Source organism: Microtus ochrogaster, chromosome 22 (genome assembly GCF_000317375.1).
Source record: "Microtus ochrogaster isolate Prairie Vole_2 chromosome 22, MicOch1.0, whole genome shotgun sequence".
In the NCBI taxonomy this organism is placed as follows: Eukaryota; Metazoa; Chordata; class Mammalia; order Rodentia; family Cricetidae; genus Microtus; species Microtus ochrogaster.
In genome coordinates, this window is record NC_022023.1 from 34,533,060 (window position 1) to 34,538,680 (window position 5,621).

General features: G+C 44.5%; 1 pseudogene; it reads right to left on the reverse strand.

Moving 5' to 3' along the window:
• Nucleotides 1–3,256: 3,256 nt before the first annotated feature.
• Nucleotides 3,257–4,221, reverse strand: LOC101992601 (annotated as a pseudogene).
• Nucleotides 4,222–5,621: the final 1,400 nt, after the last annotated feature.

A 5,621-nucleotide genomic window follows, 5' to 3' on the forward strand; every position in this document is an offset into this window, starting at 1 on the left:
TGGAAGCAGACAAGATTGCCTGACAAAATTTGGGAGCATGGTGTCAGGGGGTAGAAGGAAGGGGAGAAGGGGAAAAGGAGGAGAGAAGGGGAGGATTGGGGAGAGCTTGAGGGAATGGGATAGTTGAGATGAAGGAAGGACAGAGATGAGAGCAAGGAAAGAGATATCTTGATTGAGGGAGCCTTTTTGGGTTAGCGAGAAACCTTGCTCTAGAAAAATTCTCAGAAATCCACAGGATGACCCCAGCTAAGACCCTAAGCAATAGAGCAGAGGGTGCCTGAAGTGGCCTTACCCTGTAGTTAGACTGATGATTATTTCCCTCATTTTTAATGGGCTTTCCTTTTCATTTTTTCAGATGAATGGGAACTCTTATGTGTCACTGTCAGCTTGCCACAGCTCCTCTATCATTCTTAAAGATCAAATCTCTCCATAACACATAACATGGAATATTTATAAATTTTATGATATTCTAGGTAAACATAGACACACAGTTAAAAAGGAAACATATTCCATAATGCTTCTCTCTAGGATTAAGTTGAGTTTTCATAGAAAATCTAAGAAGCATGAGTCAGGATTTTATTTCCTTATCAAAAAGAATATTGAAAGCAGAACTGTTCAAAAAGACTTGATTCCATCCTGTAAATGCACTACAAGTTTCCAAATGGAATATGTCAGTCATAAGGTAGTGCTAATGTTTCCTATGAGCAGGATTTTGTTCTCATTGCTGTTGTTTTGGGGTATGTCTGACTAGATTAAAAGAGCCCCTTAGATGGTTTCTCATTTTCAGCTCCCTCACATTGGAGTGGTCAGGCAGTGCCCTTCTGTTGTGTTGGTATAGATGGCAAGCTGGCTCAAGATGCTCATTTTCTTGCTTAGGGTGCTGCATTTCTGTTCTCTACAATCACAGCTTCCTCTGGAGCAGTAGTAACAGCTTTGAGGAAATTGACAGAGGAATGTACAAAAGCTATTGAATGAAAAAGATGAAAAAAAAATAGGAGGCCATGACTGCTCCTGCATACGGTGGAGGAGAAGATTTGCTGTAGATACGAGGAGAGGATGCCCAGATGCAGAGGCAGAGACATCTGGATTGACCAGAATGATCATGCCCAGACTGAGCCTGAGCAGGTCCACAGAGAGGGGAACCTCGGGATACATCCAAGATATGCCTGAGGTCCACATTAGCTCTCATCAGAATGCAGGAGCTTTCAAATAACTACTCAAGTCACAAAGACCCAAGTAACGGGGTCTCCTGGTCTGAGCTTTGCCCACACGTAACTCCTGACACCTTGGTTATATGTGACTGAAGGAAAGGGAAGAGGCAGGATCTCCAGTGTATGGTATCCACGGGAATAAATAGAACCCTAGGTATCAGTAATGTTCCCAGCTCACAGAAAAGGCTTGAGATCATGAAGGCATAGAGATTCTCTTTCATTGGACTATTTTGATGAAGTCAGTGGATTTAGCCCCCATTTGTTTTATATTGAAGAATTCATAAATCAAAACCCATCTGTGCTAAGCAGTTTTACTAGTTATTCCCCAATTTCTTTGTAAACAGAAATTTCTGTACTTTCATTTCTCAGCCAACCAGACCCAAATAATCATACAGAAACTATACTAATTACAACAGTTTGGCCTTAGCTGGGCAGTGGTGGCGCACGCCTTTAATCCCAGCACTTGGGAGGCAGAGGCAGGCGGATCTCTGTGAGTTCAAGGCTATCCTGGTCTACAAGAGCTACTTTGAGGACAGGCTCCAAAGTTACAGAGAAATCCTGTCTCAAAAAAAAAAAAACTCCCAAAAAAACAATTTGGCCAATGACTCAGGCATATTTCTAGATAGCTCTTACATCTTAAATTAACCAATTTCTTTTAGACTATGTATTGCCATTGACCATGGTGTTACCTCATTTTCTTTTATTTTTTTAACAAGGTCTCAAACATTTTTTTTTTGTAGAACTTACTCTTTAATTAAATACACACCCCCCTGGGAGGGCTCTGTACACAAGGGTCTATACAAAATAGGCAAATATTTTTAAAGTTTTTTTTTAAAACACTCATGATTCTTCAATATGCATTTTCAAAGCTTCATACAGTTTTAGGGTGACATCGTGTGACGATTTTATATGGAATGAAATCAGTTTGTGTTCTAGAAATTATCATACTCAAAAAGCCAAAGGAAAAATATCGCGGAAAGGCTCAGCCACACGCCCAGTTTTACCCAGCAAACTCAGCTGCTGAGCGGGTGCAGGCAAAAGATCTCCCTGCCTCTCAGGAAGAACATGGTGCTCGGCTTCTGAGCGTCCCTTCAGCAGGGTGGAGAAGGCACCCATCTCATGGAAACCTAGGTTTTTTAAAAACCATCTTTTTAACCCTGACAGTTGTCCTCTACTAGAGGAAGGACATTTCCAGCCAGGCTGGCACATGTCCTATTGTCCATAGTTCGGCAGCACTGATCACCAGGTCAGACACCAAGTCGTCACATTTTTGCCTACACTATCAGCACCGTGCATCGCATCGCGAAGCCTTCATCACGGTCTACGGAAGGGAAAGCAGAAGGGAGGTGATGGCGCACTCGTGCTGTCTGCTGGTCCCATCCCCACAGGTCAAGCAAACTCAGTTCATTAAAGGTCATTTCAAATTTCAAGTTTTCCATATCACCATCTGCTCTCTCCGGAGAGGGGCTTGGCAGGTCAGACTTAACGAACGGCTGACTCCACCCTGTGCGCTCTAACGAGGAATGCTGCAGTTAAAAGGCTATGGTGCTGACTCAAAAGAAATGTCGCCACTAAACACGGACTGCACGTGACTGCACAGCACGCCACTCACTGGAATGTCCCAGAACTACTAAATTATAAGTTAAATGAATGTCTAAGTGACAATTTAAGAAGAAAAGGTGACCATTGCTCTGGCCAGAAAAATTCTTAAATATCATAGTCTACATGGAGGTGAGGAGAAATGAAATGTCCAGTGTCATTGCTCAGCAGCTGCCAAAGTCCTAGTTCATCGGGAACAGCATCGCCTCATGCTTGTGCCCTTGCTTTCCTTGCTGCTCCCTGGAGCCAGCTGCACAGACATCGTGCCTGTGAGCCCTGCACTGTGGGACGGAAGCCCCTGCCAGCTGTGGAATGTGGTGCTGATCCCTACGAGAGGAGGGTGTGGTGGGGAGCGCCTAGAGCCAGTTAAAGGCATTCGGTGTGGGTATCTCCAAAGGTTAAAATCTTTAAAATAAAACTCATACAAGAATATCAAGACTTGGGGACTTGTCTTCATAAACAAGCCAACATCTATGGCTTCGAGGGTCTGCCCTAACTACTAAGGCAGGTGACGAACCATCACGAAAGCAAAACCATCTCTTGACAATTCCTAAGAGGAGCTTTGCAGGACCAGTTGATTTCTGCCACCCGTGCGTGGTCTCATTGGGCAGTTTGGGTTTTCCAAAGAGGGCGTGCCAGCATCTAGGCCCTGGCTGAGTAGCACCGCATGTACTCCGTCAGCCATGGGTTCTCTGCGGAAGTTGGCTTTACCGTCCGATTCTTCTCCACATCCACGGAGTGAGCCCGCTGCTTCTGGGCAGCCAGTTTCCTTTTTTCCACCTGTCTTCTGTTCTTGGCTCGAAGTGCAGATTCATGAATCTCATGCACAGGGGCTGATGCACAGACGTTGTGCGTCTTCTGTGTCCATCTGTTTCTCTCCCCAGCCATACAGAGCAAATGGGTGCTTGTTCTCTTTTATTTTGCTTGCTGATCTTTGGGGGCTTCTGGCTGCTTTCTTACTTCCTCTGGCAAATAAGGCACTAGGCTGCTGTCGAGGGTCGGGGCCAGTGGGCACCCTGTCAGTCTCTCTTGTCCCAGTCTGTTGTTCGGGTTTTCCGTCTATGTCCTTTTTTGGTGGTGCTGGTAGCACTGTGTCCTGCTCCTCCGCGTCCCCAACCTCCGCGCCCCGCAGCTCCGCGCTGCGCTCCCCCACCGTCTGCTCCTCCTCCCTCACGGCGGGCGCCAAGGGCTCCCCTAAAGGACCCCTGGGCGCCGGACTGGGTGAAGCCGAGCTGTCTGAGGGGCTGTCCGGGCCCCAGGCGTCCCAGAGCCAGGGCGCGTGCGCCTGCTCCAGCAGCCGGCGGCCTAGGCGGTAGCACAGCAGCTCGCGGTAGCACGGCGCATACTCGTCCCAGCGCGGCTCCCGGTAGCGCTTCATGTACTCGCTCTTCTCGCCACTGCCCGGGGACATGGTGCTGCGCGCCGCAGACTGCCGGCTCCGCGCCGCCGCCTATGGGCTCGACCCGACTCAGAGCGGTCTCAAACATTTTTATTTGCCTGTCTCTCTCACCCACTTCTGAAAGACCGTTTTCGTTTTTCTTTTTTGGAATGATTTGAAAACTCAAATTCATATTCAAATACTTATTGTCAATTAACAAATATCTGTTTTCCTATGAGTTCATCTACATATCTAGGATAATTCTAGGACTGTTCTGTGATTTCTGTGTTTGGGAGGATTAAGTGGCATAATACAGTAGTATACTATTAGAGATTGTACAGAGAATACTAGTACAGCTTCTAACCCTAATTATCCACAATGAAAACATTTTCACTTTTTCTTTGTACTCTTATTAGAATCCTTGAGGATTGTTCCTTCAAGTTAATTGGATTTACTTATTTTTCATTATTTTTATTGTTTTAATTTAGCTATATATTTTTTCTTGGCTTCCCTCCTTTTCTTTCCTCTCCCCTTCTGCCCTATCCCATGTTCCCCATGTTCTCAATTAAATCAGGAGATCTTGTCTTTTTCCACTTCCCATGTAGATTAGGTCCATGTATGTCTCCCTTACGGTCCTATTTGCTGTGTAGGATCTCTGGGATTGTGAATAGTAGGCTGATTTTTCTTTATTTCTAAAAGCCACTTGTGAGTGAGTAGATACAGTACTTTTCTTTCTGTGTCTGGGATACCTCACTCAATATGATGTTTTCAAAATGCATCCATTTGCCCATAAATTTCAAGGTGTCATTATTTTTTCTGCTGTATAGTACTCCATTGTGTAAATGATTACATTTTTCTTATCTATTCTTCAGTCAAGGGGCATTCAGGTTTTTTTTTTCCAGGTTCTGGCTATGACAAACAATGCTGCTATGAACATAATCAAGCACATGTTCTTTTGGTATGATTGAGCATACTTTGGGGATATAACCAAAAGTGGTATTGCTCAGTCTTGAGGTAGGTTGTTTCCTAATTTTCTGAGAAATCACACCATACTGATACCCAAAGCAGCTGTACCAGTTTGCACTCCCACCAGCAAAGGAGGATTGTTCCCTTTACCCCACATCCTCTCCAGCATAAGTTGTCATCAGTGTTTTTGATCTTGGCCATTCTCACAGATAAGATGAAATCTTGTTTTTGATTTGCGTTTCTCTGATGGCAAAGGATGTTGAGCATTTCCTTAAGTGTTTTTCAGCTATTTTAGATTCCTTTTTTTGAGAATTTTCTGTTGAGGTCTGTACCCCATTTTTATTGGATTATTTGTTCTTTTGATGACTAATTTCTTGAGTTCTTTGTATATTTTGGAGATGAGCCCTCTGTCCAATATTGAGTTGGTGAAGATCTTTTTCCACTCTGTAGTTTGCCATTTTGACTTA